This window comes from Xiphophorus maculatus, chromosome 17 (assembly GCF_002775205.1).
Source record: "Xiphophorus maculatus strain JP 163 A chromosome 17, X_maculatus-5.0-male, whole genome shotgun sequence".
Lineage (NCBI taxonomy): Eukaryota > Metazoa > Chordata > Actinopteri > Cyprinodontiformes > Poeciliidae > Xiphophorus > Xiphophorus maculatus.
In genome coordinates, this window is record NC_036459.1 from 13542780 (window position 1) to 13555057 (window position 12278).

The window sequence follows — 12278 nt, forward strand, 5'->3', positions numbered from 1 at the left end:
ATCACTGCTCCTGTATTTAGTGGCAGAGAAAAAGTGAAGCTCAAATACTCTTGATTTTTGGATTTTGGAACCCTCACATGTAGATCGTGACCGAACAAACAAATTCCCAGACGCAAGTAGACATTTCATTTCAAGCTTCTGATGGTGATGCATCCAGACCTAGAACCTGATGGTGGAACTCCACCATGTAGGAAAAACTTCGGATTCCTCTGAATTGGCTGGAGGTTTCACTCCTAAACCAATCTCTAATAAGCAAATGACAATGGATAGAATAATGGATTGATTGATGGAACGGATTATGATTAGCAGGCTTTTTTGGGAGGGGAGGGCTGATCTTCTTGTGCCAAGGTTGTTGCCTCAAAGTCGTGCAAGAAACGTTGCGCTGGTGAGAAAATTACATGAGCCATTTGATGGTGGTGTGTAGGACATCGATCTTTAACCCGATTCGGGCTACCAGATCGCCGGCGATCTGAGATGCATACATATTTTTCAAATGCCGGTAGAATTCGAACCACGTAAGGTAGAGCAATTTTTTTTTTTGCATATTAAACTGTAAGAATTGCGCTTCCTTTTCCGACCCTAAACATCCCCCCCGAGTTGCTGTGCGCGCGCAGACGAGTTCACAGATTTATAGTAAAAAGGATGGGTCCACAAACATGATGTGGCATCCATCCCTCTATTTGTAGATCAGCTCGGGTCTGGCCAATCACTTCCTGTGTTGTTCTGACGTTGACAGAATGAAATACTACGAGATTTCATGAAATGTCACATGACTTCAGGTGAGATTTCATGAAAGTCATTTCCGTTTCCTGCACGTGCTATTTGGCTCTGCTCTTGCAAATGTCTGTCATGTGGACAGACATTTTCTCATGTGAATACACAAAGACTGACACACTTTCATTTAAATGTTTGTATTTTATTGTTGATGTACAATGTGCAATGTATCTTCTGCACTTCTTTTTTCTGATTGCACTGATAAAAGCATTTTTTTATTTTCCCTCGTTTTATTGTTTTTAGAAAATTGGCTGTAACTTTGAAACGAAGCTTTGAAAAAACTCCAAATAAATTGTGTTTGGTTTAGAAGGCTTGTGTGCAACTTTTTTGTATTGGGAACTTTGGTAAATAAAGTTAGGAAACTCTTCATATTTACAAAAATATGTCAAAAAAATTATAAACGGATGGAGTTCTTGTTATTGTTTTGCAAATTTTCTATTTTTAATCAGTTATTATTGATAAATGGCATACAAACTTGGAAAGGAGGACTTATAAGGATTTTATAGATGTAAAGAACATTGGAGTGCTCCTAATAATGACTCTGCAGCATCCAAAAATGTAAAAAGATGCTCATGCGGACTTTTATAATGGTAGTCCTAGAAGGGTTAAGGACTCTAGCCTTCGTTTGAAAAACCCAACAGCAGGGGTGTCAAACTAAACAAAACCGCTCTTGCAAAATTTCAGCAGAAAGCTACAAAAAATACAAAAGGAGAAGTTTCTAGAGAAAAAATTTGCAACACTGACATCGCCTGTTTCCGAGGAAGGTTACAAAGTTCTGATGAAATCAAACGTTTGATCAGATAGGAGACACATTTAAGTCATTGTGTATTGAGTGTTTATTTTCTGCCAGAAAGGCTGTATATTTTGGCCTGTGTGCTTTAGGTCTAGATCGCCCTCTGTTTGGAATTTAGGGTGTATAGTTTAGTCGTTTAGTCCAAAACTTTAGTTTGCTTGCCTAGAAATTCTCTCTTGTTTTTGGTCGTGTGAATGCGCAATCTAACTCTGATGAAAAAAGCAAACTCTGGTCCTTCTTGGTTCGCTTGACGTGATTTGTGCGACTCAAATCCATATGTGAATGCCAAGCAGACCGGAGACCTGCTCCAAGAGCAGGAAGTGGACTATAGCGCAAGGTATTCTGGGTAAGTACAACAAAAAACATCTGGTGGGAGACAAATCCTACAACCGCTAAAATCTGACGCAGCTCCATTTTTGTTTACATTTTGCGAAGGAGGAACTTGCGCCTGTGTCTTTGTATGTTTTCCTTCAGTGGTTCTTGGTGCAGCGCCACCACAGGCGAGGAGTGGAACAGGCTTTTCACAGGACGTGGTTCGTTTGACAGTGCAGTGTGAAAGAGAACCGCGCCAGCTGAAAATTGTACAAACATTGCAATTTTGGTCCCTACTGGACTATCCGGTGTGAAAACACAGTCAGTGTTGCACTCCATTTCAAGCGTCAGGCTCATACAAACACCTCTAAATATGCAGGGAGTTTGCAAAAGGCTGACCTGCTTTTTCTGTTTACAATTAAGAGCCTTATTTATTTTTCATGCAACCTTTGCTTAACAAGGCGGCCCCATCCGAGAACAAATTCTTATTGGAACAGACAGCCTGGGAAGGGAAACAAGCAGGCATGAGAGAGAGAAGAGACTCTTTTTTTTTTTTTTGGCCGGGGGTGACGAAAAAGAAGAGAGCGCAGAGGATGGGGAGGAGAAGAGAGGGAAGAAGAGAGGAGTCGTGACCAACACATTAGTGAAATGCCACAGAGTGACAGCGGATGTGTAAAGCACTGCTGGGCTTCGGGAGGAAAGCAAGCAAAGGAAGTGGCAAATTTTTTTGTTTGTTGTTGTTTTAGATCATTTTGTGTGTTGTTAATCCATTCACAGAACCCGTTTGAGATAGGATCAGCAGCGCACTTCAAAGTAAACGCTGCGTTTTACCTGGTAGCCTCACCTATGAAGCTTTTATTTTACTGGAACTCCCAGTACATAATCAGAACCAAAGACTAATATTTATTTTGCAGCACTATAAATGACTCATTGCACCAAAATGATCAGGATGTGCCTCTTCACTGTCTGTCTTCTGAAGCAGAGAAACAAGTTTAGACTAAAGCTTCTTTATAGAATTCCAGGAAGAGATTTATTCAGAAGGAATGTGTTTCCTGAAAACTTTTGCTCACCTTCTCCTTTCCTGGAACTCCTCAAACTTTTTTTTTTGATTGATCCTGTGCAGAAAAGTGCGTCTATACACGTGGTTGTCGTGGCAACCGAGCTCAGCTGAGAGTTTTTGTTCCGGATGAATGTGGCGATGTAACCAAAGATGAGGAAATAGTTTTGTGAATGAAGGAACATTTAATTTTCTTTTTTTTTTTTTTTTTTTAATAACAAGAAACAAAGATCAGACTGTGATGAAAGGATTCAGAGAACTCTTCAGATTCTGTGAATAGCGCAGCTGTCGAACGCGTCGTCCAAACTTGCACCGTTAATATTTTCAGCTGCGTTGAAGAGAGAAGACTGTGGGGAAAAAAAAGTGTGCGAGGATGCAAGATGATCGGGGTTGACATTTTACGTTGGTCTGGAACAGGACCTGCGAATATTTCCTGTTTCTTGAAATGCAGACTGGAATACCGATGGAAATGTGACTCCTGTGCAATGAATCTAAAAAAAAAGAGGAATAAAACCGTGATTTTGATGATTACGCTCATAACTCCAAGCACGGAGGTTCTACAGTAAATCAGTGGCAGTCCTCTACTAATTATTACCAGAGGTGGGGACTCGAGTCACATGACTTGGACTCGAGTCAGACTCGAGTCGTTAAAATCACGACTTGAGACTTGACTTGAAAAAATGCTCAAAGACTCGGACTTGACTTTGACTTTCATGCCATTGACTTGGGACTTGACTCGACTTGAAGCTGTTTACTTGAAAAGACTTGATATTTTTTACTCAAAGTCTTAAAATTTAAAACACATTATTTACAAAGTGGCGTCATTAATTAATGTCACTCATTCCGTATCAATATGCGCAGACCGTCACTATGGTTTTCCTCTCTCCTTATGTATGTATGTGTACGTAGCTGCAGCACAACCAATCAAATTAACAGGATTTGGACGTTTAAAAAAACGCGGCAAAGCTACAGAGCTCAATGAACGAAATACGAAATAACCGCTCGAATATGCTTCCGCGAGTAATTTCTTTTGGCTACGTAGGTTATGAACTTTCGACTAAAAAACGAACTGCAACTTGTAAAACATGCAAGAAGAGAATATCGGATGGAGATGCCACGACGTCCAACTTTGTCCGGCATTTGAAGCTTCACAAAGATCGGTAGGTGGCACTTTTCTTTTGCTGTAAGATAGTTGACTTTAGCTAACTTCGTGTTAGCATGTGTACTCCGGGTTAAATTGGTGATGATTTACCATAAATCCGGTCCTTCAAATGCCTCCACAAATAATGTGCACCGTGTTAGCTCAGGAAGCCGGTGGATAGTGAGCGGGGCTCCGGAACAGAAAGCAGATTCTGGACCTGAACACAGGGAACAGAGTCTCTCTGTCCCATCATGATGATGAGCCGGGTCTAGTATCATCTAAGGATGGTTGGTGTATTTGAAGACATCTACGTTGGGAAATTATATTGACAATATATTGTTTTGACAGGTCAGAGAAAAGAGGAAAAAACTGCTGTTATGGTTCTTTGTATTGTGCTGTGGAAATGTCAGCATTTTCGTCTTTTTTTATTGAATATCAAGTTTAACAGAACTGGGCAATAAAGTGGTCCAATTTAAAAATGTTTTTTATACTTTGTGTTCAGCTACACATGTTCTATCATTTGAGATAAATACATATTTTAAAACGAACAAATGGTCTATTATTTGAATTTTATGTATAATTGCAAATTATAAAAAAATAAATAAATAAAAACGACTCGAAATGACTTGAAATTAAAGGTTCCTGACTTGAGACTTGACTTTTGCCTGTCTTTACTTGAGACTTGACTCGGACTTGAGGACAAAGACTTGAAACTTACTTGAGACTTGCAACACAGTGACTTGGTCACACCTCTGATTATTACTAATAATTAGCTGCAGCCGCAACTTGGTTTTTCTTGGTGTGTGAGCCATCAAACCCAGGATTTAAACCTTTAAGTGAGCACGACTGACCTTCTGAAAATTGAGTTCTTGTGGGACATGAAATTTCCGGGCCAGAAAGACCTTCATATTGTTATTTTCACCATCAAATTTCTCTGTTCTTGCAGGAATTTGCTGGACATTAAGCCATCGTGTGTAAAAGGAGAACTGATTATGTGCTTAAAAGTGAGACTTTCAGCTGCTTCCATTCACAGTTGCTACTTTGCGCAATTACACAATAAAGAATACCATTCTGGTTGCAGCACAGCATACGGACACGGTCGGGCATAATGTGCAAGTCGACATGTTTACAAGGTCGCACTTCATACCAGGGGTCACCAGATCGGTTATGGTGCAAAGGTCACCACTTTGTCTCAAGATTGAAAAAGAATCTAGTCTGTTGTGCATATTCACTTCTTACTCTGATACCACTAAATTAAAATGGCATGATTTTTAAAAATGTAGAAAAGACAACAATATTGCTGTAATTGCATCATTTTTCGGTCAGCAGACCTTTAGTTTTTATTTCATATTGAACAGAATGGGTGCATACAGGGACAGTCTAGTTTCCCCTGCTGCTTGCAGTTCTCCTCAAATAACCTCCCTCCCTCCTCTGCTGCATATTGAACAGAGGGACTCAGATCACCTTGTGTAGAGCAATTAAATTTAAAAACAGCGTCTCTGTGCTAAAGTCACTAAATTTGTTATATGTGCGACAGAACATGCGGGGGGCAGCTGCAGCATGTTGGGTAGAGCAACATGCATATTTGCATAAAGCCTCAGCCGTCTGCATGTGCTGATTAGACAGAGATAAACAGGTAAATGAAAGCATCACTTGTGTAAATGGGTGAATTAGCAGCCAAATTGACTCAGCGGATAATCTGGGGGAACTTTGAGCTCGATACCGACGCTGCATTTCCCTCTGTATCGTTTCATCATTTAAGTGTGCGAGATGCTGTCTCAGGGACAAAAAAATAAAAGTTTGGACTGCATTGGGGTTGTCTGTCTCCTTCCACCCTCTGCATCCTCCACATCCTTCGCTCCTTCATTCCTCTCTCATCCACCGCTTCACTTCTCTTTAATTCCGGCGAAGGCATTTCCTTTTTCTCCTTAAGTGATCTATTCATGACTTTGAAGTGGCAACTTATCTCTATTTTTCGCAACCTTTTGAGGTCAAACGGCTGCATTTACTTTTTCCCCCCCCAAAATATTAAAACCCCACAAAACTTCTCATTAAACTATAATCCATCACATGTGACTTTGGTGAAAGAAGTTTAAGCAATTCCTGCTGGGACCCACAAATATGGATATGCCAATTTTATGCTTGATGCCTGGTTGTATCTTTGTGCTACCCTGTTGTGCCAGAAAGGTTGTCACTCCTCATTTGTGTGGCAGTATTTTGGATACGTCGCAGATAGATACTGTAGGTTATAGAGGAAAACCATTTCTTTCTGCTTTCTTCACATTTAAAAGTTGACCTGCACTAAATCAGCTAAGATATCAGGAAACATAGTTTGGAAACCCGAAAGTCTGGTTCATTCCAAGGTACAAATTGATTTGTTGAAGCAATTATGCCCGAGAAAGACTACCATGGAAAAATCCAGCCATACTATTCAGGAAGTAGACAGGTTCAATGAACCAAGGATGAATGTCTTTCATTGCGAAATGTGTGTATTAATCCAAAAAGAAAAGAAAGAAACCTTTTGATAATGTTTGACTGATCTCGTCTCATCATCCACAGCGAAACGTGTCCTGTGCCACCATGGAATGAAAGGCCGCTTGGTTAGGAAGAGGCCTTTGCCCCAAAAATATAAAGTCAAGTAAGAGTTTGCGACTTGGCACAAAGCAGAGGTCTGCATAAGCAAATGACTTCCAAATTTTTAAAGAAAACAACAAGAAATGGATCCTGTCATTCATTCTAATGCATCTTTTAAACAGTGTTTAAATCTCTGCCTTCAACCCCTTGTGCAAAGCTTGATAATAAATTTGAAACACACATTGTTGAGCTTTTTACTGCAGTGTGTGTGTGTGTTCAATTGCTTGTCTGCAGACTGTGTACCCTGCATGTTGTGTGTGATGGTGCCAGTGTGGAGGGGTGTGTGTGTGTGTGTGTGTGTGTGTGTGCGTGTGTGTGTGTGTGTGCCAGAGAGAGAAACAGACAGTGCAAACGTGACTGGAGTGTCAGGAACACCGAGTTCAGACATCGACGCCGTGTCTCTCTTCCATTTCTTCCTCTCGTTTTCTTTCATTTGTTCCCCCGTCTTTCCTCCCACCGCCCTCCCTCATCCTTTTCTCCTACCGTCTTTCCCTTTATCTCCCCTCCTCTTTGTCTCTCCCTCTCTTTCCTTCATATGCAGCAACCCACTCAGACGTCGATGAATAATTCAGTCTGTGTTGCACTGCAGGTTTCCCCCTCTCCCCATTCCTTCCCATTTTGCCGCCTCCCCTCTTTTCTCTCCTCCACTGCACCATCCCTCCTTCCTCGGCGTCAATCCTTTCGCGATCAAAAAGTGACCTGATAATCTACATCTCGGTTTAACAGTCGGTGTTGACGTGCGTTAAAAGCAGAGCAGAGGTACTCCGTGTGTTTAGTATTCCGCAGCCGAAGCTACGGGGGGGATTTCTGTGCGTCTCTCCCGCCGCCCCTCCCATCAGCCTCTCCATCAGCATCACTCCCCTCTCTGATTTGCGATCAGAAAGATCCACCAGAAGCCCGTGTCGGAAGGGGTGAGTCACCGGCAAAGTCCGCTTGGCAACCGAGAAGCTGGTCACGCTGCGGGCTTCCAGGAAGTCATTTGACATTTTACAGTCTCTCCAAAACAGTTCAGACTCATCCCACCTGCTTTCCATGGAGGAAAAGAAAGGGAGAAAAGAAAGAAAGAAAGAAAAAGACCCCAGTCATGAGACTCTGACACATCTCTGCATGCCTAAAACACGGCAACAGTCGTCACAGCAGCTCATTAGCGCTGACCTGCAGGTACAAAGCTAATCTCTTATGTAACTTCTTCTATAATGAGTGATTTACTAGACGAGTTCTGATTAATCCTGATGTGGAAAATTCTCCAAAGTGAGGGGCTGGCGAGTGGAAAGAACGGCTGACCTTTCCGTACGAGGTGCCGTCTGCAGGCCTGGTGGTCCGCTGCGTTTCAAACACATTCGATGAGTTACTGCTCCTCTTCACGTGGGGCGCTCTGCCCAAAAATGGCAACAAAATACAAAGAAAAGAGAAAAAGAAAAAAGGGACGGGTTTGAATTTGGGGAACGGGACTCCGGGTTGTCGAGTCTGCTTGACAGAAACGATGAGGCTGGGAATTGCCATTAAAATTGTGATGGATTTGGGGAGGCAGTGGTGAAAGCACAACCCACATAAGGAGGCCTTAGTCCTCGGCGCGGCCGTCGCAGGTTTGATTCCCAGCCTGGTGACCTTTTCCTGTCAATTCCCTATCATATGAAGGCCAACAGAGCCAATCACTAGAGCCGTGCATTAAAATGGACAGGGAGTCTAACAAAAACACAACTGGAAGACAAACGTCTAAGACGAAGGATGGGCTTGATCAAAGCGGATCAGATGAAGAGTAAAAGATGTGGCTATGGGGGGGGGGGGAGAAATAGGTGTATTTACATGAAGTTCCCCCTAGCGCGGAGGTAGTTGCCATGGAGACCGAGCCTAGGCGTCCGAATACCCACTTTGGAGGGGAAGAGACGGGCTGAGCAGCGGGGGGAGTGCGCCCTAGCAGCCAATGGGAACGCTCGGCTGGGCTGTCACACATTTCCCACACGCAGAGCTCCGGCATTAGAGGTTGCACAACACTCTGTCCGCCGGAAAACACGGCATCACAGCCTACTTCCTCCAGCTGGGCGCGCGTGAGTTGAATTCAGGGTGGAATTCGGCAAAATAAAAACGGAACAGAGGGTGTGTGTGTGTGTGTGTGCAGACTGTTTGATCCAGCAGAATATAAAGCGACAGGCCGCCGTAATTACTCGCCCGACGGAGCAGGCCCGAGGCTGTTGTGTACACAGAGCGCTGGAATGTTCCGAGTCTCACCCAAACACATCATATGACCAGCAAAAACAAAATCCTGCCCAGCCCCCCTTATTGTTCTGAGGAAGAGACACCTGGAGCATGAGAACGATGAGGAGTTTGGAGACAGACAGTGATGTGCATCAGAGTGTGTTCTCATTATTTCACTGTAAATGTGCTGCAGTCGGTAATTCACGCCTAGCTGCCAGAAATAATGCGGCGTCTATCTTTTCATTTGGGCAAATTAGTTGTATTGATGAAGCACAACTCCCGGTCAGCAGAGGCACTGCATCGTTATTTGTTGCCACAGCATTTTATGCCCCCCACCCAAAAATATGCTTATCATCAGTGTGGCAAAGTTTGGACAAGATTTGTAGCAGATTTCCTCTTGCAACTCAATTTGTGTTCAATAATTGCGAACAGATCTTTGGATCACTGCAACTCCTCATTAGGCGATTATAGATGTATTGTATGAAACTATTATCTAGTAAATTAAGAGCATGAGAAACAATTTTTAATGTATTTCAAGGAATCAGAGTCAGTGGGCAAAGTTAAGCAGGGAAAGATTGTGCGAAGTTTGAATTTTGACCCTCCAAAGTTCATGAGTGACCAATGAATTTGTCAATCTCTGATCCAGACTAACTTTTCAGAGGCCTCTAATTAGAGGAAAAACATGGACTTTAAATAGCTGACAATGACGCAGCAAATTAAAGTTTGCATGTTTGTCATGTTCGGTTGTGTTGTGTAGTTTTGTGAATTCTGTGACAAAAGTAGTATGTCAACTTTGCAACCTGCAAACTGCATTTAAAACAATAAAAAAAAAAATCTATGCTCAGTGAAGAATAATACAACTGGGAAGCACAACATTTTAAATATTTTTGATTTTCTGTTGGTTACTAGGTCTTAATGACAAAAAAAACCCCAAAACAATTACCATTTATTGTGTTGTTTCTGTCTCACTGTCATGTTTTCTCCGCCACAAACCAAAGACGAAAGCCTCCAAATCTTTATATGTAGAGGCTGATTGTGGGACGTTCCATTTTTAAGGAGAATTATTATGCCATCTGACTCGATTACCTGGCCAAGATGACGTCTTTATTAACCACCATCTAAAAAAAAAAAAAAAAAAAAAAAAATGTTTTGAGAAAAAGGGCCCCAAACTCCTCAAAGGCTGCGTTCACAAAGATATTGATGCTCAATTTCAATTTGCTGCTGAAATCCATTTTTTTTCCCTTCTGTGTGGAACAGAATCGGATTTCTGTGTGAACAGATGCGTAGGAGAAGAATGTCGACGTCACACAGCAGCTCGTCGTTTACGGGAGTGGGAATGGGTGCCGTGTCTATGGATCAGTTTTAAAATTGAGTAATGGGAGCCAACAATATCACCACATGATCATAAGATGAAGGAAGCCAAGAAAAAGAATGAACTACTGGTAGAAATGGCCTTTTGTGGAGCACCGACTGCTATTTCTGTTGAGTCTGTTTTGGATGCGTAGTTGGAACCAGGAGTAGTGTGATTGTGATGTGATGGACTTTTCACAATTTAAGAATTTTCAGAAAATATCATTTCCAGTCTTGGTTTGCCTCTGGATTTACCACACCCAACTACTTCTGGTGACAATGAATGTCTCAGGTTGATGTAAAAATCAGAAAAAATGCAATATGACCGATCAGATTGTGAACTCCTTGAAAATGAACCACAGGTGGAAATGATCAACTTTTTTTATTTTTGGGAGGGGGGTGTGGGAGGTGGGGGTAAAAAGATCAGAATTGGACGATTCAGACTGCTATGAATAATTCACGGCGGTCTGAGTGGTGGGATGCGTATTTCTGCTGTGTGAATGTAGACAAACTGTCCTCGTCTTGCAAATGTCTCCTTCAAAACACCAAAGTAAAATAATTTGATCTTTTGTAGGACTCTGCAGAACTTGATAAAACGCTGAGGAGACAATCCAACCTTTCGACTCAAGCAAGTTGGACAAAGAAGAAGCCTAAAAGTTGCAAGGAGCACTTGAGTTTGACAGCCCTGTTGTAGAATAATCTATAAATCACCAAGTAAAACAAAGACTTGCAAGGTGTTTCCTAGAGAAGCAACGAATGGGTTTGCCAGCTTCAAAGAAATTTGCTTGATTCACTGCTGTTGTATTTTAGTCACAAGACTAGGACATACTCAAGGTCACAATGAGTTTGTCCTTAAGTTTGACTTTAATCCGAACTGGAAAAACTCCAAGTCATTCCTCTGATAAACATGTGAACTATTAGTAGACAGCGTAGCTCCTACGACTGACAAAGTCCTAAAAACAGGTGTGGTAAGAAGTAGAATAAAAATAAGCAGGTTGTTTTTTGTTTTTTTTTAAACTACATTGGTCAAAAACCATCTTTTCTGTCTGTATGATGCTAGACTTGAACTGAAGTTACATTCAAATTGAAGTTGTTAGTCTTTTCACACTCGTCTTTTGCATGGCGGTTGATAGTAAAATCCCATTTTACATGTTTTTTTGAATGCTGATTTCTTGTAGAATATGTCGGCCCGAACAGGAAGGCAAACTACATACATTTGCAAAAGTTTCCAAATCAGCGATAGTTACCACATCAGAATAGAATAGAATAGAATAGAATAGAATAGAATAGAAGTACTTTATTCATCCCAGCAGGGAAATTACTTCGCAGTTACAGCATAGCGACAAGACAAGACAGTATTGTGTATTTTATTGAGATTTTGTACAAGTGACAAACTACAAAGTATCACATACTGCAATTGTGAAACGCCTCCATATATATCTATTTACTAATTCTGGCTTCTGAAAGCTTAATTAGGTGAGCTGTTGAAGTTTATCAAAAATTAATAAGTAAAGGAAAATATGATCCAGCTGTTTTCACATTCTTTAGGGATTTTGTAAAACATTTTCCTTTCACTGCATCATCACACTCAGCTTTTTAAAATTTTTTCTAATCACAAAAGCCCCCCTGTTCCTCACAAAATACATTGAAGTTTGTGGTTGCACCATAAACGTGGAAGAGTTCAAGGGGTATGAAGACTTTTGGAAGGCACAAACATCACTGAATGCAAAACGTTGTGATGATTCCCACAAGGATTCTCCAGCAACAAAGAAACCCACTCATGTGCCCACTGAATCCATGCCGGATGACAGCAGCAAAGAGACCCACATGAATTTTTTTTTTTTTTTTTTCTTGGTTTTGACAACTAGTCGCATGTGATAATGAACGAGGCTGAGTGGCGCTCGGCAGATAAATGAAAGTGACGCGTGAAAGCTGCGCCCCTGTGGTGTAAAAATAGAAAATATGCAAAAATAAGAAATCAGAGGGTCTAAAATAGACTTTTCAGGTGGGATTAAAAGGAA